This window comes from Macaca nemestrina, chromosome 7 (assembly GCF_043159975.1).
Source record: "Macaca nemestrina isolate mMacNem1 chromosome 7, mMacNem.hap1, whole genome shotgun sequence".
NCBI lineage: Eukaryota > Metazoa > Chordata > Mammalia > Primates > Cercopithecidae > Macaca > Macaca nemestrina.
In genome coordinates this window covers 178,942,531-178,965,711 of record NC_092131.1, presented here as the reverse complement: position 1 = coordinate 178,965,711, position 23,181 = coordinate 178,942,531, and the positions used below count along the sequence as shown (strand labels likewise).

The window sequence follows — 23,181 nt, the reverse complement described above, 5'->3', positions numbered from 1 at the left end:
AAACTTGCAGCTTGCAGTGGTGTCTCTAAGTATCTCTGAGTCAGGTCCACACTTGCTTCTCCTGATTCCCGGCAAAGCGCAACGGCGACCTCGGGGTGCAGACTCGCAGCTTCATCCGCCTTCCTGTACTCCCTCTTCCCCTCCTGACCCAGGCACCGAATTGCTCAGCTCACTGGCTGCCTTCTCTCCTCCTCCGGCCACGGCGAGTGCCCTTCATGAGCCCGCCCTGTCACCCCCCGGCTCCACGGCATGCCGCACATCAGAGACACGATTCTCTCCGAAACCCTCAGTGGTTCCCTAGTATCCCACAGGTAAGGACTTCCACATTCTGGCCCCAATCTAACTTTCTGGCCTCAGATATGCACATGCATATTTTATCTATGCAAAGAGAGTACAGGCCTCACACCCGCTCTCATTCCTGGGCTCCTAGTTCCTCTTAAAGGTGCTGTATGAGGTACCTATGCACTTTCCAAACACTAACTGAATATGCGCTTGGAGAACACTTACTTGATAATTTTGTGGCATTGCCGGATAACGTGGACAAAGTGAGAACTACGCAGGTGTGTGGATGCTGCCTTGCCCAGACCTCACTTACCCAGACACTCCCAGATGCTCAAGGTGACCAGCCCTATTGGCGCACAGGCAGGCGCAGGCTGCACCCCCACAGCCGGGCCCCGCGAGCTGAACTATAATTACGAAGCAGTTGTTTGCTCCTAAATCTGTTTATGCTGGTGCATTTGTTACACATTACTGAAACCAATAAAGTATGACTCCAAAGAGAGAATAATTGTATGAAAACTAAGTTGGATGCCTTTCAAAGACTTAATATAGGGGAATTTTTTTTTCATTTTAATCTTTTTAAAATTGCTATCAAATTAGGTATGGGCAAAAAATATATACAATGTTTGAGGAAATAATTTTTAACGGTTTCATATCTAACATACCTTGCTTCTCTTGTGTTGCCTATTCTCTTCTAGAAGAATAAAAACTGTGGCAGGCCTGCGATGGCTGTGGTTGAGGAAAGAGGCCACAGCCACAGCCAGCAGAACCATGCTCAGCAGCAGCCTAGCCCCGCGTGGAAGAGGCGTGAACACTCTCGGGAGAGGTGGATGTGCACTAACCGTTCCCAGCTCTGACCTCTTTATCTGAATGTGGTGATTGGTTTTATCTGAATGTCAGACAAAAGGGTGTCTACGTCCAGGAAAGACTCTAAACACTCTGGACGCTGCTGCGGCAGATGGTGACCGTGACCCAGTGATACCACTCTCCAGTGGACAGCCAACCCAGTCTCCTAATCGTAAAGGACATTCATAGCAACACTACGAAAAAGAAACACTACTGTTCTGACCCAGAAAAGTGAAATGTAAAACATAAAATACACAGGTTCTAACTAAGAGGCAGACAGACCGGGCACGGTGGCTCACGCCTGTAATCCCAACCCCTTGGAAGGCCAAGGCGGGTGGATCACTTGAGGTCACGAGTTTGAGACCAGCCTGGTCAACATGGTGAAACCCCATCTCTACTAAAAATGCAAAAATTACCCGGATGTGGTGGCGGGCACCTGTAATCCCAGCTACTTAGGAGGCTGAAGCAGGAGAATTGCTTGAACCTGGGAGGTGGAGGTTGCAGTGAGCCGAGATCACGCCACTGCACTCTAGCCTGGGCAACTCCTTCTCAAATAAAATAAAATAAAATAAAATAAAATAAAATAAAATAAAATAAAAGGCAGACAAACAAAGGAGATTTCCTCTGATCTTAAAAACAGAAGTATTTGTTTCACAGCGGGGATAATTGAAGATCTGCATAGAAATCACCTAGGGTCCCGCCGTCCCTCACAACAGACTGGGATAGAGGGAAGGAGGGCAGGAGGTGGGCCCCTTGTCCACGAGAGCCTCCTCCCACCCCATCCCCTTCCTCAGGAGGGCGGCCTGCCCAGTGCAGGCTCCCTTCTCCCCAGGTAAGACCCTGGCATCTCTACAGGAACACCCACCTCCCTTCCCTGCAATCCACTCCAGCTGCTCACGGCCAGTCAAGGGGGGCGCTCTTCAGAGAGGAGCAAACGGTTTGGAGGACAGCCTGAACTCCAACGTCCCAGGTGTGGCTTTCCAGGAAGCACAGAGGAAGGATGCAGGTCCCGAGAAGGAGGAGGCGCAGGAGGACGATGAGAGAGAAGAGAGAGAGACAAGAGAGGCAGACTGCCCAGCCGGGGGCTGAGCACAGGATCTGGCTGAGGCCCCCTGGGGAGGGGCAGAGGCAAACAGGCTGCTGCTTCTAGGCTGCTCGGGAAGATACAAGCTTGAAGGGGCTGCAAGGCAGGACTCACTGAGGAGCAGTCATGTGGATGCCACGCCTCTCACATGGCACACACTGACATGCAACTCACATGCAACACAACACAACACGCATGTACAATGGGCTTATACAACACTGACAACACACACTGCACACAATCACACACAACCTATACAACACATACCCAATACATGTGACTCACAACACAATGTGCATTTATAACACACTCATACGACACATAACCAATACATGCAACTCACAACACAACATGTGCGTACAACACACTTATATACACATACAGCACACGTAACTTACATACAACACAACACGCACGTACAATGCACTCATACAGCACACACAACACACAACTCACATACAACATGCACATGCAACACACTCATACAACACACAACACACGTAACTCACAACACAACATGCACACACAACACTCATACAACATACATGCAATACATGCAACTCACAACATACACACACAACACACTCATACAGCTCACGTACAACACATGCAACTCACGTTCAACACAACATGCACGTACAACACACACAACACACGCAACTCAACACAACATTCACGTACAACACACTCATACAACACAACACTCATACAACGTACACACAATACATGCAACTCACAACACAACATACACATACAATACACTCATACAACACATACAACACATGCAACTCACGCATAACACAGCATGCACGTACAACACACTCATACAACATATAACACATACAACATGCACACAACACACGCAACTCAACACAAATACATGTACAATTCACTCACAACACACAACACTCATACAACACACAACACATGCAACCCATAAACACATGTACAACACACTCATACAACACACAACACTCATACATCACACACAATACATGCAACTCATATACGACATACACATACACACATACAACACACAACACTCGTACAACATACAAAGCATGCAACTCACAAATACACGCACAACACACTCATACAACACACAACACTCAAACGTACAATAAGTGCAACTCAACACAATATGCACATACAACACACATACAACCCATGCAACTCACATACAACACAACACACTCATACAACACATTCATACAACACACACTATACAGATTCTAAGTATGAAATAGAAAACAGCACACGCACAGTTTCTAAATTTGATGAAAACTTTTTTCAAGAAAGTCGTCCAACATCCAAACTGGTACCATGTCCTCATTTTCAGTTGCTGTTCAGATTCAAGCATTTTTATCATCTACTCTATGAATTATAATAATACAGCATAAACCCATTTTTCATTTTACACCCACTTTAGTGTGGGGTACTCCAAAACAGGGGCCAGGAGCCTCAGAGTCGTCCCTCGGAACAAAACACAACCGACACTCAGAGGCCAGGAAGAGAACTCGGGTGGTGACACACACTCTCTCATCTGCAGAGCTCTGCTTCAAATACTTTACACGTAACCAGGCTGGAACGGGTTGGTGAGGGTACAGACATGGCAAACTGAGAAGAAACTGGCAGGTGGAGAAAGATCAATCAAAATCCAAGGAAAAATGCTGAACATTTTCCACAAATAGTTCACACAACAGATGATACTCAGGCTACTGAAAGTTTATTGAGAGGGGTCTTGCTCCAAAGAAAAAGTTCTCTCCCAAAGTTATCAAAGATTCACAGCAGGCACCTGCCCCCAACACACCATCTTCCGAGGGCCTAGGAGTCAAAAAGAAGGTAAGACAGTAGTAAGGGTACAGGGAGAGGAGAGCGGGAGGGGACCGAGAACTCGGAACCAAGAGATGGGCGGACACTGAATGCCTGACTCCAAGGTTATCACCTCAGAAAACAAGTCTGTTTAAGTCCGTAGTAACAGTGTTAGTACTTTCACTGAACCTGCACTCAACACTGGAGAACCTCCCTGTGTTATAAAGACGATCTGAAAAATAACATTAATTCACAATGTAGAGTGATGATTCAGCCACAGAAAATAAAACTGACATAATCCACTACAAGTCACACTATGTCTTTCTTTAAGACTGGTTTATGATGCAGAAAAGAGGCAGTTTGAGATCTAAAATACTTAAACTGGCAAACACCTTGTTTCCCTGAATTCTCACAACCGTGGCACCAGCTAGAGTAAGACAGAGTGGTTTTCAGAGCTTCCAGAACAGCAGAACAGATCAATCATAAATATGCAAAAGTGATCTGAAAACAGAATTAATATTCCACGTTTTGGCTTAAACTAGTCATGTGATTTCCAATAAGTGGGAAACATTCACACCAATTTTTATAAGAAAGTTCAATGTGAACACATAGTACAGAACATTGCCTTTGTTTTGGAATTTATTTATTTAATATGACAATTTCATTTGTATTTAGTTATTCTTGATGTTGAATGCTCATCTTTATTAATGATGAGCTACCCATTTTCTGACTGAGGAAACAGAAAGTTGTCACTGCCTAACAGCAATACTCAAAACAGCCTGTATGAAAGGAAAAGGTATATCTGTGTGCACACAGATGCATACACATGCATACTCGTACCTATACATGTACACAAGCGTGTACATATGTGCATACACATACACACATACACGTGTGTGCATGAGCACACATGCATGCACACATATACACATACATGCATACACACGCATATGCACATACACATACACTCATATACACACGTACACATGCACACACATACATGCATATACACGTGCACATGGACACGTGGACACGCACATACACACGCATACACACATGCACACACATGCATGCGTACATGCATACGTAAGTATCATCTCAGGTACGTGGATTCAAAATTCTGATGCAAACAAGAATAATTACAAAACAAGGTAGGGTGTCAACAAGTGAGAATTGAGATGAAAGTTCTGATATGTTCCAGAGACAATACGGGAGGTCGTCACATCACATAAATATCTTACCCATTTTAAACGTGACAATTCCTGCCAACATCGGCCTGGATTAAGATGATTTCATTGACATAAGGAACAGAAAATATAGTATTTATTCTAATGAGATTCTGTAATCATTACATTATTTTCACAATTATAAGTAATCACTAAATAACTTCCTCCCAAGGGTCTAAAAATAAAAATAAGATAACAAAAGAAAGTCACAGTCCTGACAGCTTTATCATGCAAATCACAACTGTGAAAATCAAGCATGTTTTTGAGACTATGCCCTCCTCAAATATCCTTCATGGAATTTTGTACCAGTAATGGCTGGTAATTAATTGTTATACCAGCTGGAAAGTATATCATTGGGGGTACGTGAAGTAAACATGTAAAGAGTAATGAACACACACACTTGAACCCAGGCCTCATTTCACAACTGTTTCCTACTTTCGATTTGCTTAGTTTACCTCATGAGGTACCTCGAGGAGAGAAAGCAGAGCTGGGATCTGCCCCGAGGCTGCTTCGGGAAGAGCTGGGTGGGTACCAAGACCCTCAGACCGAGGGCTGAGCTGCGTGGCTATGACCCCATCACTGCAGCTCCCCAAGCGTGTGTCCCTGTGTGTCACGCAAACCCCTGCCACACAGGTGACACACGCCACACGCCTGACACAGGCTCAGCACACAGGGAGCGATCAGTAAGTGGTGACTAGAGAGAAGTGACGGCCTTCAGCGTGGATGGAGAAAACAGGCCACAGACTCACAGAGGAAACGCCACAGATCCACAGACGGAGAAAACACCACAGACGCACGGACGGAGGAAACACCACAGACGCATGGAGGGAAGAAAAGTGCCACAGACGCACGGAGGGAGGAAAAGTGCCACAGACGCAGGGACGAAAGAAACGCCACTGACGCACGGATGGAAGAAACGCCACAGACGCATGGACGGAGAAAACGTGCCACAGAGGCACACACGGAGAAAACAGTCCACAGATGCACGAACAGAGGAAACGCCACAGACGCACGGACGGAGGAAACAGGGCAGAGACGCCCATACACCAGTGTGGAACGTCGGACAGGAACGTCCCGGCCATGCACTGTCCACTCCCCCTAGAGACTTCCCACCCCAGAGCACTCAGGATGGCTGTGGAGCTCCTGCCACACACCCCAGAGGCGAAGCTGGGGAGCCAGAGATGAGCAGGTTCACGTCCATCAAATGCAGCTACAATCCCTGTAATAACTGGAGGTCACTATTAAACAGAAGGGCACTTCACTTGGAATAAAAGCACTCTGCATAAAAGAACTAAAGATTGGCTGGAGACAGCTTAGAAACCGTCACCATTATTCTTGTTAGTGACAGCGAAGCTTCAAGAGTGGTCACTTTTCCTGTAGAAATCCCACAGAGGTGATTCCTGGAACTCATTTAGAATATTTCTTTCCCAGAAACCACACAACCAAGAACTTAATAGTGCCGTCTCTTGACCAGAAAGATTCAGATTTCTGATGAAACTAAACCCTGTCCAGCCTCCTGATTCTAGAAGATGCTGTACAGAAAAGCTAACTCAAAGGGGTCTCATTACTTTTGTCATCCACGACACATAAAAAAATTTTTTAAATATACAAAAAAATGTAGGAATTGTACAGTGAATACCCATGTGTCTACCCCTGGATCACAGACTAGATTTAAATGTAAAGTTCTAAAGGTTCCCAGCTAAGGAAATGTGCAGTGTAAGCCTCTACCTGGTTAGAACCAAGGGGAATGGAATGAGCTTTCCCCAGCCTTGCTGCTCAGCTGGGAGGGGCTGCCACAGCTCAGCCACCCCACCCCAGAGCACCCAGGATGGCTGTGGAGTTCCTGCCACCCACCCCAGAGGTGAGGCTGGATCCCCATTCGCGGTGTTAAGAATGAGCCAGCCTTTAGAGGCCATGTGGTCTATACTTGAATAGAAAATGTTCCAGGAAACTAAAGATTCCAATGCGTGCACTGAATTCCTAACCATTTGAAACCCAGGCTCCTCATCTATACACGAAGAACAACGCTCTCTCCTGGGAAAGCATTTCAGAAGGACGAAAAAGGATCCACATGAGAGCAGCTGAAAACTACAAGGCATCATGCAATTATAAGCCTTTTTCTATATCTTTGTTTCAAGGAATGTCAGCATTCTAAATATTGCAGTTCATCCCACATCACCTTTCAGGAGCAAATCATAACGATCAAAACTATCAGCAGAATCACTACCAGCTCAGTCGCCATGTGCTTCTTCTTCCTGCATGACAATTCCTGCAGAACGATGGGACCACCCAAGAATGGCTCCCTGCCATCATGTGCCCATTCTCCTTCCCCAGGGGGGCTATTCCTGTACTCACGGGGCATGGGAAACCTGTATAACGCCACCAGAAAGTCCTTGTTTGACTTACACACTTCCCAGAAGGGCTGATTTTATCCAGAATCCTAACTGTGTCAAACACTAAACCTAAGAAATCATCAAGAAACCAAGGAAATGTAAGGCCATGTCCTGCCCCGGGTGCATGGCTACTAGGGGAGAAATAGAAAATGAGACATGAAAGGAAACTTTTAAGATATTCAGACCATCACTGGATGATTCCAGGAACCCATTACGGATCATTGCTGTTCCTAATAACAGGAAAGAAATTCTAAAATCCCAACAGGCATGGTGAGTCCCTCACTTGCATGAAGTCAAAATAATAATCCATCACTCTCTTCAAAAGGACAAAAGAAAAACTCTACTTCCTCTTCATATTAATTTGTGTACAAGCGACTTAAGTGAGAAAATCTTAATGTCTGGACTGTGATATCAATAGCAAAATAATCCCAAGATTCCCAATTAAAAGATAGAGATGGCCTGAATGAATTTAAAACAAGAAAAACCGACTATATGCTGCCTACAAAAAACTCAGTTCAGCTGCAAAGACACACATAGACTAAATGTGAAGGGATGGAAAAACACATTCCACATTAATGGAAATCAAAAGTAAGCAAGAGTAGCCATATTTATTTCAGATCAATCACAATTTAAGTCAAAAACTGTAAAAAGGAGACAAAAAGGTAATTATATAATAAAGAGATCAAAATAGCAAAAGGATATAACAATTACGAGTATATGTGCACCCAACAACAAAGCACTCAGATATATAAAGCAAATATTAGTAGATCTAAATAGAGAGGTCGGGCGCGGTGCCTCACGCCCATAATCCCAGCATTTGGGAGGGATGTGGAGGCAGGTGGATCACCTGAGGTCAGGAGTTTAAGACCAGCCTGGCCAATATGGTGAAACCCTGTCTCTACTAATACAAAAAATTAGCCCAGCATGGTGGCACATGCCTGTAATCCCAGCTACTTGGGAGGCTGAGGCAGGAGAATCACTTGAACTCAGGAGGTGGAGGTTGCAATGAGTTGAGATTGCACCTCTGCCCTCCAGCCTAGGCAACAAGAGCAAAACTCTGTCTCAAATAAATTTATATATACATATATATGTATAGAGAGAGACAGGGAGACACCAACACAACAATAGTAGGAGCTTCAAAATCCCACTGTCAGTACTGGAGGTCATCTAGACAAAAAATAACAACAAAACATCAAATTTAAAGTCCAGTGTAGACCAAATGGACCTAACAGACATTTACAGAACATTTCATCCAACAGATACAAAACGCACATTCTTCTCAGCACATGGAACATTCTCTAGAATCCACCACATGCTAGGCTACAAAAGAATTCTCAATACATTTTTTCTAAAATTGAAATAACATCTAGGATATTCTCAGACTCTAACAGAATAAAGCTATAAATCAACAACAAGGAACAGACACTGCTCAAAAGAAGACATTTATGCAGCCAATAGAGACATGAAAAAATGCTCATAATATAGAATGAGACCACCACTTCTCCTGTTGTCTTTCCCAGCTTTTCCCCGTCTCCCCTTTTCCCTAGTTTATAAGACAGGAGAAGGGGGAGAAAACAAAAAGTTAGAAAGAAACAGAAGTAAGATAAATAGCTAGACGACCTTGGCACCACCACCTGGCCCTGGTGGTTAAAATAATAATAATAATATTAACCCCTGACCAAAACTACTAGTGTTATCTGTAAATTCCAGACATTGTTTGAGAAAGCAGTGTAAAACGTTTTGTTCTGTTAGCTGATACATGTAGCCTCCCATCATGTTTTGTCTGAGGCTAGTCCTGCTACAATAATCACTCGCCATCAGAGAAATGCAAATCAAAACCACAATGAGATACCATCTCACACCAGTTAGAATGGTGATCATTAAAAAGTCAGGAAACAACAGGTGCTGGAGAGGATGTGGAGAAATAGGAACACTTTTACACTGTTGGTGGGACGGTAAACTAGTTCAACCATTGTGGAAGACAGTGTGGTCATTCCTCAAGGATCTAGTACTAGAAATACCATTTGACCCAGCCATCCCAATACTGGGTATATACCCAAAGGATTATAAATCATGCTGCTATAAAGACACATGCACACGTATGTTTATTGTGGCACTATTCACAACAGCAAAGACTTGGAACTAACCCAAATGTCCATCAATGACAGACTGGATTAAGAAAATGTGGCACATATACACCATGGTATACTATGCAGCCATAAAAAAGGATGAGTTCATGTCCTTTGTAGGGACATGGATGGAGCTGGAAACCATCATTCTCAGCAAACTATCGCAAGGACAGAAAACTAAACACCGCATGTTCTCACTCATAGGTGGGAAATGAACAGTGAGATCACTTGGACACAGGAAAGGAAACATCACACACTGGGGCCTGTTGTGGGGAGGGGGGAGGAGGGAGGGGGGAGGGATAGCATTAGGAGATATACCTAATGTAAATGATGAGTTAATGGGTGCAGCATACCAACTTGGCACGTGAATACATATGTAATAAACCCGCACATTGTGAACATGTACCCTAGAACACAAAGTTTAATTTAAAAAAAAATCAACAACAAGGAGAACTTTCAAAACTGTATAAATACATAGAAATTAAACAATATGCCCTTGAATAGCCGATGGGTCAATGAAGAAATTAAGAAGGAAATTTAAAAATTTCTTGAAATAAATGAAAACAGAAACACAACATATCAAAGTTTATGGTATACAGCAAAAGCAGTATTAAGAGGAAAGTTTATAACAATAAACTCCTACATTTAAAAAACAGATTTAAAATAAACAACCTAACAACGAACTGCAATGAGCTAGAAGAGCAAGAACAAATCAAATCCAAAAGTGGTAGAAGAAAAGAAATAACAAAGATCAAAGAGGAACTAAATAAACTTGAAACTAACAAATATAAAAATGAAGAAAAAAATGTTGGTTTTTTGAAAAGATAAATAAAATAGACAAACCATTAGCTACACTAAGCAAACAAAAAGAAATCCGAGAGAAATAAAATTAGAAACAGAAAAGGAGAATGACAGTTGATACCACAGAAATACAAGGGATCATTACAGACTATTTTGAACAGCTATATGTCAACAGATTGGAAAACCTAGAAGAAATGGATAAATTCCCGGACACGTACAACCTACCAAGATGGAACCAAGAAGAAACGGAAATCCTAAAACAGACCAATAATGAGTAACATGTATGACTAAGTAATAATAAAAAGTCTCCCAACAAAGAAAAGCCCAGAACTAGGTGACTTCGCAGCTGAATTCTACACATTTTTGTTTCAATTCTTCTCAAACTATTCCAAAAGTATTGAAGAGGAGGGAATCCTGCCAAGTTCATTCTTCAAGACCAGCATTACCCTGATACCAAAATAAGACAAGGACACAATAAAAAGAGAAAACTATAGGTCAATATCCCTGATGAACACAGATGCAAAAATCCTCAACAAAATACTAACAAACTGAATCCAACAGCAAATCAAAAAGATTATACACCATGATCAAGTGGGATTTATCCCACGATGCAAGGATTGCTCATCAAACACAAATCAATAATCATGCTACATCACATCAACAGAATTAAGGACAAAAACCATAATATCATTTCGATAGATACAGAAAAAGCATTTGATAAAATTCAACGCTGCTTCATGATAGAAAGTCTCAACAAAAGAGGCACTGAAGGAAAAATACCTCAACACAATAAAGGCCATATGTGACAAACCCACAGCTAACATAATGGGGAATGGGGAAACACTAAGAGCTTTTTCTCTGAGATCTGTAACAAGACAAGGACGCCCACTTGTGCCACTCCTATTCAACACAGCACTGAACGTCCTAGTCAAGAGCAGTCAGGCAAGAGAAAGAAATCAAGGGCACCCAAAGTGGAAAGGAGGCACTCTAATTGTCTGTTTTCAGACAATGTGCTCTTATATATTTAAAAAAAAAAAAAGACTCCAGCAAAAATCTCTTTGAACTGATAAACAAATTCAGTAAAGTTACAGAATACAAAATCAACATATAAAAATCAGTAGCATTTCTATAGACCAACAATGAGCCAGTGAAAAAAGAAATCAAGAAAGCAATCCCATTTAACTACAAAAATATAAAATAAAAATAAAAATACCTCAGAAGAAATCTAACCAAGAAGGTTAAAGATCTCTATGAGGAAAACGATATTCTACCCTCTGAAGGTAGAACAGTGGCTTCTAGAGACAGGAAAGGGCGGCGGGAAGGCAGAAAGGGAGAGGTTGTCTAATGGATACAAAATTACATCTAGATAGTAAAAATAAGGGTTAGTGTGCTATAGCCTTGTAGGGTGACTATAGTTTACAATTTATTGTATATTTTCAAGCAGCTAGAAGAGAGGATTTTAAATATTCCCAGCATTAAGAAATGACAAATGTTTGAGATGATGGACATGCTAATTACCCTGAGTTGCTAATTACACACGAAAAACATGTATTGAAATATCATACTGTATCCCATGGATATGTACTATAATGTGTCCATTAAAAATAATAATTGTTAAAAACCCAAGGGTCATTTCTCATGTGTCCTATGTCAGTGTTGTGGTCCATTGGTGGAGACCTAGCCATTTGCAAGTAAGACTATAGTCACTTGAGCTGAAAGCAAATGAATCGTCACAAAAATTACCACTGGCACCAAGTCTTCTTTCCAGAATTTCCTGCCCACAGCACTGCCACAGTCACTGTGGGCAGGAAAGACACACTAGCACCCAAGTTTCAACCCCAGTACAGTTGATGCTTTTATTTCTCTGGTTTGGAATAGGTGTGTGTTCATAATTTACGTTTACTCCAACCGTCCCCTTGCTTAAATAGCTTCTTAAGGATAACTTCCTCTTACTAAATCCCAACAGCTTCTGAGCATCCATTATATTCTCCAAAGTAAATAAAAAGAGAAAACGTGTTGAAAGCCTGATAATGTTCACTTAAGAATCCAGCATGATGTACAGCTTGAAATGGCTACTCCACCTTGTTCCTTTACATGACTTTTAAAGTAGCCCCAGTTATTATACATAATTGAAGTCATAATTTCTGCAATACCATTAGGTCCACGAACGGTGGGGCCAGGGGACTTCAAAGTCTGTCTCCGATTTTTTTTTTTTAAAAAAAGGAAAGCTCATGAGAGTAGGTAATGAAAATAAATATTCACACAACTCGGAACAGGGGATGGTGAAACATAAAACTCCAGCCTGGCACAGGTGTCCAGCCAGTGAGGGTGGGGACACAGACTCATACGGTCCCCACAATCCCTCAAAAATGCCACAGACAGGTGGGTGGCCTGAGACAGAGCCAGGCTCCGAATTCCGGGAGCTGTCTGGCTCATGTGCACCTCATGTGGTCCACAGTGCACGAGGATGCCCAACGTCACCAGTCCCGGTGCAGAACACAAGAATGCCCCATGGCATGAGCCCCCGCTGCACAGCATAGCCCGAAGGTGCCAGCTCAGACTCCTACACACGCTGGTCACCAAGGCACTGCCCTCCAGGAAGGAGGACCCCAGAGGTCGTGGCAGGGTGAGGTTCTGCTCTTCATCATCCGCGAGCAGAGGGGAAAGTCACAGCAGACATTTGGGGAGCCTCTACACGTGGTTCTGGGACTCTGAGTGGAGGTTCAAAGATGTCCCCAGGTACGCCAGACTCAAACCTAAAAAAGACCCATTCTTCCAGATATGCCCAGACTGGAACCTAGATAGGCCATCCTTCCTAGCTTTTCTCTGGAAAAGCAGGCTTAAAAGAGTATCGACTAAAAGGGGCCACCAGGAAGACAGAAGTCCTATCTTTAAAAAAAGATTTTTTTTTTTTTTTTAAAAAGAGGCACTGAGGCTCTGACCCATCTGAGCACAGAGTACATGCTCGGCAGCCTCTGTCAGAGCAGAGCAAGTACACACATGCTCTCCATGCCCTGTGCTCCCAGCACCCGTGCTCCCCGCACCCATGCTTCACACACCCGTGCTCCCCACACCCGTTCTCCCCGCACTGTGCTCCCTGCGCCCATGCTCCCTACACCTATCTGTGCTCCCCATGCCTATGCTCCCTGAAGCCGTGCTCCCCGCACTGTGCTCCCTGCGCCCATGTCTGCTCCTCGAGCTCTCTTCCACTGGTTTCCTCTGTACATCCCTCTTGATAGTCACTGTCACCTCGAATCACCTGGCTAAATGGAGGTAAAGAAAAAGTCTAGAGTAGCACATTGGAGGACAGAGTGGAAGTGGCTATTTACCAAGCAGGGCTATGAGATGAGCGCATCTGATCCCCATTAATCCTGACGGTCAGTTGATTAGCCCTGTTCAACAGCTGGGGACACTGAGGTGTGGAAGGACGGGCTTGCTTACCCCAGACGATGCTGACAGTGTGGGCCCAGCCCAGTCCCACAGCCACCAGGAGGAGGCTCCTCACTGGGCAGGCGCGGAGGTGCAGCCCAGAGAACGCTTGGGACCCCGGCACAGACTCCTCAGGAAGGAAACAGAAAGGCCCACAGAGACTCAAGCAGCACAGAAGAAGGTCACCCACAAGTTAAAAATAGATGTTTGTGCTTTACCGTCCCAGAGTGCTAAAAATCCAACCCACTCACACGCACAGCCTGACGTGAGCCTGGCCTCCTGCAGCACTGGGCTAAGCGAGAGACGTACCTGCCTCTCTCCCGACAATAGCAGACTTGGCAGCTATTCTTCAATGTACTTGACACGCTTCCGTGAGGGATTAAGCGACACTCTGTCGACACTGGCTAAGTTTAATCCTGACACAGCCAACCATCTAGATCTGCAGTGAACAAACAACTTACTTTGGATGATTCTGCCACTAACAAAGACCCTGAATCTCCCACCAAAGCTTAGTGACACGACTTACCTTTCTGTTTTCATTTCAGGTACACTGGCCCACATGATCTAATTTACCTGCTGATAATGCCTTGGAAAGACCACCAGGGGGCCCCACACCATTTTCAGCTTTAGAGGGATGTGAATTTCCCTTTGATGAGAAAGGTGATGGGGAAATAAAACAAGGATCCAAAACAGATGCCTGTGTGTTTCCTGGGAGTGATAAAGTCAGGAACTGCCTCTGTGTGTCAGGCGAGGGAGTAACAGAGACAATGGCACCAACTCCTGAGACAGAGGACCTGATGCATGGTGCAGCCACCGCCTGTGGCCAAGGAAATTCCAGGGAATGTAGACCCCAGTTGTATGGTACAGCCACCATGTGCGACCACAGAAATTCCAGGAATGCAGACCCTCAGTCACATGGTACAGCCACTATCTGCAGCCACAGAAATTCCAGAGAACGCAGACCCTCAGACACATGGTACAGCCACTATCTATGGCCATGGAAATTCCAAGGAATGCAGACCCTCAGTCACATGGTACAGCCACCATATATGGCCACGGAAATTCCGAGGAATGCATACCCCAGTCGCATGGTGCAGCCACAGCCTGCAGCCACAGAAATTCTGGAGAACGCAGACCCCAGTCGCATGGTACAGCCACTACCTATGGCCATGGAAATTCCAGAGAACAGAGACCCTCATTCCCATGGTACAGCCACCACCTATGGCCACGGAAATTCAGGGGAACGCAGACCTCAGTCACATGGTACAGCTACCACCTGTGGTCACAGAAATCCTGGGGAACACAGACTCCAGTCGCATGGTGCAGCTACCACCTGTGGTCACAGAAATCCTGGGGAACACAGACTCCAGTCGCATGGTGCAGCCACCACCTGCAGTCACGGAAATTCCAGGGAATGCAGACCCCAGTCACATGGTGCGGCCACCACCTGTGGCCATGGAAATTCTGGGGAATGCAGGCCCCAGTCTCTAAAGTATGAACTTCACTGCAGTGAATGTGGAAGAGTTTCTCTCTGTGCAGAGCTCAGTATCCAGAAGGGGAGATGGCCCCAGGAATGCCTTCCTCCTCTTCAGAGCTCAGGGCCTAGGGCTGACACCCTTGGGAGGGGTCCTTGTTCAGCAATTGTGCCTGTGGAGGGTCCCCCAACACTCACCGTGCACCTCCTAGGAGCAGAGGCTACAACAGGGAGCCAGAGACCAAGCTCTGCTCAGACAACAGTGAGCTGATGGCCTTCCACTCTAAGTTCAACAGGGACCCAGGGACCAAGCTCTGCTCAGACAACAGTGAGTTGATGGCCTTCCACTCTAAGTTCAACAGGGACCCAGGGACCAAGCTCTGCTCAGACAATAGTGAGCAGATGGCCTTCCACTCTAAGTTCAACAGGGACCCAGGGACAAAGTTCTGCTGAGACAACAGTGAACTGATGGCCTTCCACTCTAAGTTCCAACTGCATGGAATGTGTATTCCATGAATGCTTGTTAAATGAATGATTCATATAAGGTCATCTGTGCTGACCTTTGCTGGTCTGCTGACTGTGAGCTTCAGAGCATAGGCCTCATTCCTGGAGCAGCCAGCTCTTCCCAGAGCGACGGCCGCTGCAGGGCAAAGCCCAGAGCTTGTCCTGCAGCAACACACTCAGGACCCTGCGCTGGGCACGCTGGGGGCCTCTCCAGCAGAAGATCCCCAGCCCTGACCTTGCAATACCAGTGAACCCCAGGGGAGTCCCAAGTGCTCAAAATCATGTAAATGTCCATTGTGATTTAACATATCAATTTTAGAAGAAAGGGCATATTGCCACCTCCCTCCTCAAACTAGGGACTATAAATCGATCCATCACCCTAACTGAGACTCTGCCTTAAATTCTGCTAAAACTACCATCCAAACACTCAAATTTACATTAGCGTTAAGGGAAAAAAAAAAACTAAAACAAACACCTGTAAGAAACGGTCAAGTAACCTGTGATACATCAACCCAAAGATTAAACATGAAAACAATGAAGTAGCAAGATATTAAAAGAATATAAACTCTATGTACATCATGGCCCAAGGTTCTAAAATTACACAGAGACAAAGACTGGAATGGAAGGGGGATATGTTTACAGATACATTTTTTATTTTTTAATTTTTAATATTACTTCTCTAATGTATGATTTGACTAACCAGATAATTCAGCAAAAAATAAAAAAATTAATTATGCCTATAGATAAATATGTAAAGAATCCTTTTCTTTGATGCCAATGGAATTAGTTTGGGTCTGACCCACAGTCTTCAATCTTTTAATTAAGACACAAAAATCATCTTTCAAGCTGTTAGGAAAAAAAGAAGAAAAAGATTGAAAACCAGGAGCCCAGAAGAAAAGGACTCGCTATGTATCACAGCGTCTCTCCACGCCTCTCCACCCCGGACAGTGCTCCCTCTTTCCCCATTTTCATACCTACTGCACAAAACACTTAGTAAAGAACTATCTCAATTCATGAGTCACACAGCACAAAGGGCCAGTGTCGCTGCCAAACATACCCTGCAGCCCCAAAACGAAGAGGCAACTGGTTCCTTCCTTCCTCAGTGAAGGAAGAATGAGAGGCTGCTGGTTGTCATTTTAAATCTCACACCTCAATGTCTTAGCACTTTCCTGCTTTGTTGGTTTCCAGGGCTTATTAAAATTAACCACCACCCCCCCCCCCCCGCGGATATTGAAGAAAGAAAGCAGGACGGTTGTGCAGGCTTCCAAGAGGCAGAGCCCTGCTTCCGCGGCCACCTCTGTCTTTCTACCCACAGCAGCCGGGTTTACCAATTAGTCTCCCTTAAAGAGCAGTTTATGCTCATCGTGAACAAATGGATGCAATTGCTTCTTTTGAGATGCAGCAAGTTTTGGGCCCTCAGCAAAAAGAAGAAAGAAAGAGAGAAAGAGAGAAAGAAAGAAAGAAAGAAAGAAAGAAAGAAAGAAAGAAAGAAAGAAAGAAAGAAAGAAAGAAAGAAAGAAAGAAAGAAAGAAAGAAAGAAAGAAAGAAAGAAAGAAAGAAAGAAGAAAAGAGAGAGAGAAAGAAAGAGAGAGAGAAAGAAAGAAAGAAGGAAAGAGAAAGAAAGAGAGAGAGAAAGAAAGAGAGAGAGAAAGAAAGAGAAAGAAAGAAAGAAAGAAAGAAAGAAAGAAAGAAAGAAAGAAAGAAGGAAAGAGAAAGAAAGAGAGAGAGAAAGAAAGAGAGAGAGAAAGAAAGAGAAAGAAAGAAAGAAAGAAAGAAAGAAAGAAAGAAAGAAAGAAAGAAAAAAGAAAAGAAAGGAAAAGAAAAGAAAGAAAGAAAGAAAGAAAGAAAGAAAGAAAGAAAGAAAGAAAGAAAGAAAGAAAGAAAGAAAGAAAGAAAGAAAAAACAGGGCACTGGCACAACAGTCATAACCTCTGCTTTGCACACACAGAAGGAAAGTTAAAGCCCTGGAGGCGGAGGCGTTCGGAAAGGGAAGGTGGAAGTAGGAAGGACGCCCACGGGATAGAGTGGTCAGAAACAGACCACCTCACCAAAGGGCGCCTTAGACGTTCCAGAGGACAAAATGCCCCTCTTTCCAGGGTAAACACCCATTTGCCAAACTCAGCCAGTGACGGCAAGCAGGAGTTTGCTTTTTTTTTTTAAGGCGTCTGAGTAACGATGACAAGAGCAAGAAATGAGCTTAATAATGGGACTGACAGGGCCCTGGGCTGGTGACTCTGCTGATGTGCACAGCATCAAAACCCAGGTTCCTCAGTGCGCTCCCTCTGCAGTTCAGGACAGCACTACAACTCACCCCATCAATCACTGCTTAAAAAATCAGTTCTAAAAAAAGACGACCCATTTGAAAGCAGCCGGAGGAGGAAGACAGAGAGTGTCTCACAGAATCCAACCGCTTGTAGCCTCGGAACCATAACAAGAATATGAAACTAGCGGGTCCAGTGTGAGGCAGAACAGAGACGCCGTCACGGCTCTCAGGAGGCTGAGCAGGAAGCGCATGGCTCAGGCCCTGCAACGCCCTAAGGGCGCCTGGAGCAGCCCACAGGCCTGTGTCCTTCGTGTGGGTTCACCTTCCTAGTTTCCTGGGTAAATTCAAAGTACAGCATTTATTCGCCAAGAAAAGAACATTCAAATCAAACTACTGTCATAACTCTGAAGGGCTCTTAACACTCCAGTCCACACGTTCAAAAGCCCACAAATATCAGTGCTGCCACTGTGCAGGTAACAATGTTTTGGATGCATCATGCACGTAACCAGTAACGACGTTTTCATGTTTTCATGTTTTCCGTAGCCATCTCATTCAGGATACTAAAATGATCTGTGACGACTTGATACTTAGTTATCTGTGATTTTCAGATAGATTTAACAAGGCTACCTGGCCAAGAAGGCCTCACCCTCCTGAACCTGGGCACCGGTGCCCCTACGTGCACCCGGGGCCTGGGGAGCGCAGTCTCCACCACCTCTCGCTCTTCAATGTTAAATGTCCTCCCGGAGCGCCTGCGTCGTGGGCCCAGGCTCGGCCCCTCCTGGAGAGCCCTTTCCACATTACAGGACAGGGGAAGCCCAGAGCCCGCGCTGCGGCGCTGCTGACGTCCGGGAGTCCCCGCTTCCTGGTCCTTCCCGTCCGCGGAGGCTGGCGGGGAGGGCCTGGGACCCATTTTAGTTTTCGGTTTTGTCACGAGCCGGAAGGCGACAGCACATGCGAGCGCAGGAAACCCTTTTTTAAAATCTTCCAACGGAAACGCGAGGGGCTGCCGGACTGCCTCGGAGACGCTAGGCGGGAACCCAGAGCACCCCTGCCGTTTCCCGCATTGCAGCAGCCGGGACCCCGCCCACGCCGCGGGGGGCCCGAGGCGACAGGAGGCCCGCCGGGATCCGGCCGTTTCTTCCTCGACAAGCTGGGGGGTGGCGTGGGGCGGAGTTGGGGGGCGGGGGCAACTTAAGAAGTGATCGCGCTGTACCCAGGATTCGGAGGGGAAGCCCGGCCCCATCCTACAGCTCAGAGGCAGAACGACCCCGGAAGGTGCTCCAGGCGACCCCCTCTACCAGGCTCAATTTAAAACATAAACCGGAGAGGGTGGAAAGCTCACTATTTTCCGAATGGAGGTTCCTATCGCCATGTTCCTTCCTCCTCCGCCCCACCCGGCAAGGACCCCGGGGCTGCCTTGCCGGCTCCCGCCGCCCCGCAGGTACCCCTGCCGCTCCCGGGCACGGGCTTCTCCCCAGTTCTTCCCATCGCTTCCCCGCTCTTCTCCCCAGTTCTTCCCATCGCTTCCCCACCTTTCCCCGGGTCCTCCCATCGCTTCCCCCTCTTCTGCCCGGTTCCCCCATCCCCTTTGCCCTGTTCTCCCCTTCTCCCTCTTCTCCCCTTCTCCGTCCGTCCCTCCCTCGCCGCCCGGAGGGGGGCGAGCACCTTGAGCATGTCCCCCGCTGGTCAGCACGCCGATGGCCTTGCCGGCCCCGGAGAGGTGCTCCAGGAACTTCCGCAAGGAGCCCTTGGGGGCCCGGGAGTCGTCCGCGTCCAAGGCGAGGAGGCCGAGGGCAGCCGCTAGTCCGGGTGCGCAGCAGGCAATGGATACCCTGCCGGCGCGCGCCCGACTCGGAAAAGCTGCCCCGCCCGCGCCCCCGCCCGGCCCTAGCGTCAAAGGGTCTTGACGGGCGGGGCCCAAGCGCACAGGAGGGGCTGCGGGGGTGGGGCGCGGCTAGGGGCAGGGGCAGGGGCAGGGAAAGGGGCAGAGAAAGGGGCAGGGGCTGGCCGGGGCCGGGTGTGGGCAGGAGGACCTACGCAGGGGTCGTCGTAGGTGGCTGCCGCGCTAGCGGTGGGTGAGGTCGCGGAGGCGGGGGTAGCACCACAAGTGGGCGGAGTCCCTGGGGGTGGGGCCGCGTTTCCGGTGCGCTAGCCTCGCGGGTGGGTTGGAGGACTCTGGTTGGGGCCTTTAGAGATGCCCGGAGCGCCACAGGTGGGGGCAGGGGCAGCGACCGGGGGAGGGGAGACCGCAAGGGGGCGGGGTCACATCGTTCGCTGGGCGGGCCAAGGCAGGGCGGAATAGAACGCCGGGAGCATCTCCCGGGGCGGGGGAGGGGGGGGTGGCAAGGGAGACCGTGAGTGGGCGCGAACGCCGGGGCCGGTGGAAACCCCGCACTTGCGGGGAGCGCCGATGGCGGGGCGGGGTGGAATTGGGGCGCGGAGACCCCACCTGGACGCGGAGGCTCGCGGCAGGCCCGGTAGATCCGGCTGTTGTCAGCGCCGAGCCCGGCCGCGCGCACAGCTTTTTGTTGGCGGCAGGATTCCTCCTGGGGCTGCGCTAGGAGCCTCTGCGCGCGGCTTCCTCGATCCCCGCCCCCACGTTTTCTCTGCAGCCTGAGGTCGGGAAGGACGCACGGAGAGTGGATCCTCCAGGTGGTGGGAAAAGCTGAGCGCGGCGAGCTTAGCTATGACGAAGCTGCGATTTCCCGGGTCCACGGGGTCTGTGGCGCTCCCGGGCCCCCAGCTCGTCCCGTGGGGAGAAGAATCCTTGGGGTGGGGGAGAGTATCGGGGCGCTACACTCAGAGACGCATGGGCGCGCGAAAGTCAGAGTGGGATAGGAGGAGGCGCAACGGGACTGACCTGGCGGGGAGGCGGGACGACCCTTCCTCCCTACGGACAGGCGCGCTGCTGTACGCTGTGCCGACCTCGGCTGACTTCACCGGCCAACTCCACGTGCTGAAATACGCACATCCAAAGCGCTGTGCCAGTTGCCCATCCACAGCTTAACAGCCTGGTGCCAGTTACCTGCGATGGGACAGGGAGCAGCCCCTACAAAAGCACGGGCTTATGGGATCCCGGTTCCTTCAGTGCTCACCCCACGAAGAAGGGCTCCCAAACGGCCCCACTCGAGGGCTTTCCGGAGGATGGTCCTGCGCAGTGGGTGTTTGTTGAACAGATAGGAAACAACAAAAGAGACTAAGAAGAGGTTTGTTCTATGAACCCGGGAAAGTGAAGCAATAGCAAAGGAGAGTCTCACCAAAGGGCAATCCTGGGGAAAAGATGGAGAGGCATGGATTTTTCTTGGATGTGTGCCTCATCCTGGGGCTCATCACGCTGAGCATCAAATATTCATTGCAAAAGAGGAAAAAAATATATATGCTGCAGACAATGCTGGATGGTCTAATCTCTCCCTTGGCCAGAATTAACGGCGAAATTCCTAACCCCTCGTGGTCCTCAGAATCACCTGTCCTATGCACACCCCCATTAAACCACTGAAGTCCAGTTTCTGGGAGCTCAGCCAGGAAATGTGTATTTTTAAACAAACCACCTAGGTTATCCTGATGAATGCAAAGTCAGAGAGCGCTGCTCTCATGCAGTGAACCTCAGCATTATTCTATTAATTAAAAGGGAGAGGCGAATCCTGGCTGTCTTAAGGTGACAGTTGAGTGGCCTTTGCCTTCTGGCGGGCAGAAGAGCAGACCGAGGCTCTAAGCACCTGCACCCACAGTTGGGCTCAGGATCTGTGCTGGAGAATAGAAGGGCTAATTTAATTATTCATGCCTTTTTAGAGCATGTTACATGTGGAGAAGGTGGGCCACACTGAATTTTATTTTAGCCAAATACCCGTTATCTCCTTATACAATTGATATTTTTCTATTGAACATTAGGGGATTGGTCATTTGTCATCAAATTGTCTGTAATACAGAAAATGATAGATACAACCTAACAGTTCAAACATGATGAGTTAAATAAATGATGGTAAAAATATGCGCTGCAATAATATTTAGTTGCTGTTACCGCTACAAAGATATGTGTCTACTGACATGGAAATATGTTCAGGACATACAAATAAGTGAAAAGGCAGGCCTAGACGCAGTGCGAGCCTGTGTGTGAGTGCGTGCGTGTGTGTGTATGTGTGTGTGTGTGTGTGTGTGTGAGTCTGCATACATATGTAAATATTTCTGAGCATTTTATTTCCTTTCTTTTGCTTAGTATAGGCAATGCCATTTTTCTCTGCGATGAACAGGTATTGTTTAGGGAATAGAAATAGCTAATGAAAAACAATAAAATTTAGAGTGTCAAGACCCCCAAGGTTACGGATTATGTTCAAAAGTTTGTCTGTGTATAAGGGCTGGGGTCAGGGTGGTCACTGACGGTCCTCACACATCTGTTCTTATGAGTTTGGCCCATTGCTCAGTCAGTCAGGGAATTAACATATATTAATATATACCTGTAGCAAAGATGGAAAAGAATAGCTATGGCTTTTTTTTTTTTTTTTTTGAAAGTCATGTATTTCAATGTTGCTACAACTAGAGTTTTTTGTTTTTTTTTTTTTTTTTAACTTTGGCCTTAGCAATGAATCTTCTAATTTAAGAGGAAGATATTACATGCCGTGCTGACCGTACAGCTTCCACCCAGTAGGACCTGAGGTGTGTGCTTGTTCTTTATTGTCCCTTGACAGATTACTCCAAAGGCCCACACCAGCACACACTTATACCCCAGGAATGATTACTCCTTGGGCCAGGAGTTCAGGCAGGCTTCACTGGGCCCTCTGCCCCAGGGGCTCTCCAGGGCTGCAGCAGGTGTCTGCCTAGGGCTGCTGTGTCTTCTGAAGGCTCAGGCTCATCAGGGGAGGAGCTGCTTCCATGCTCACTTCTGTGTTGCTGGCAGGATTCTGTTGCTTGCAGGCTGTTGGACTGAAGGCCCCAGTCTCTCTGTGG

At 46.8% G+C, this 23,181-nt stretch overlaps 1 protein-coding gene across 5 annotated transcripts in view; it reads right to left on the bottom strand.

The window, feature by feature from the left end:
* LOC139355527 (disco-interacting protein 2 homolog C-like) overlaps window positions 1-20,380 on the bottom strand; it is a 229,331-nt gene extending 208,951 nt beyond the window's left edge. For 3 of the 5 annotated variants that reach the window (XM_071067342.1, XM_071067341.1, XM_071067366.1), the window contains exon 1: window positions 19,906-20,380. The gene's annotated coding sequence lies outside the window, so the exon portion shown is untranslated. The other 2 variants (XM_071067350.1, XM_071067348.1) reach the window with 2 other exon arrangements.
* Between the last annotated feature and the right edge of the window lie 2,801 nt (window positions 20,381-23,181).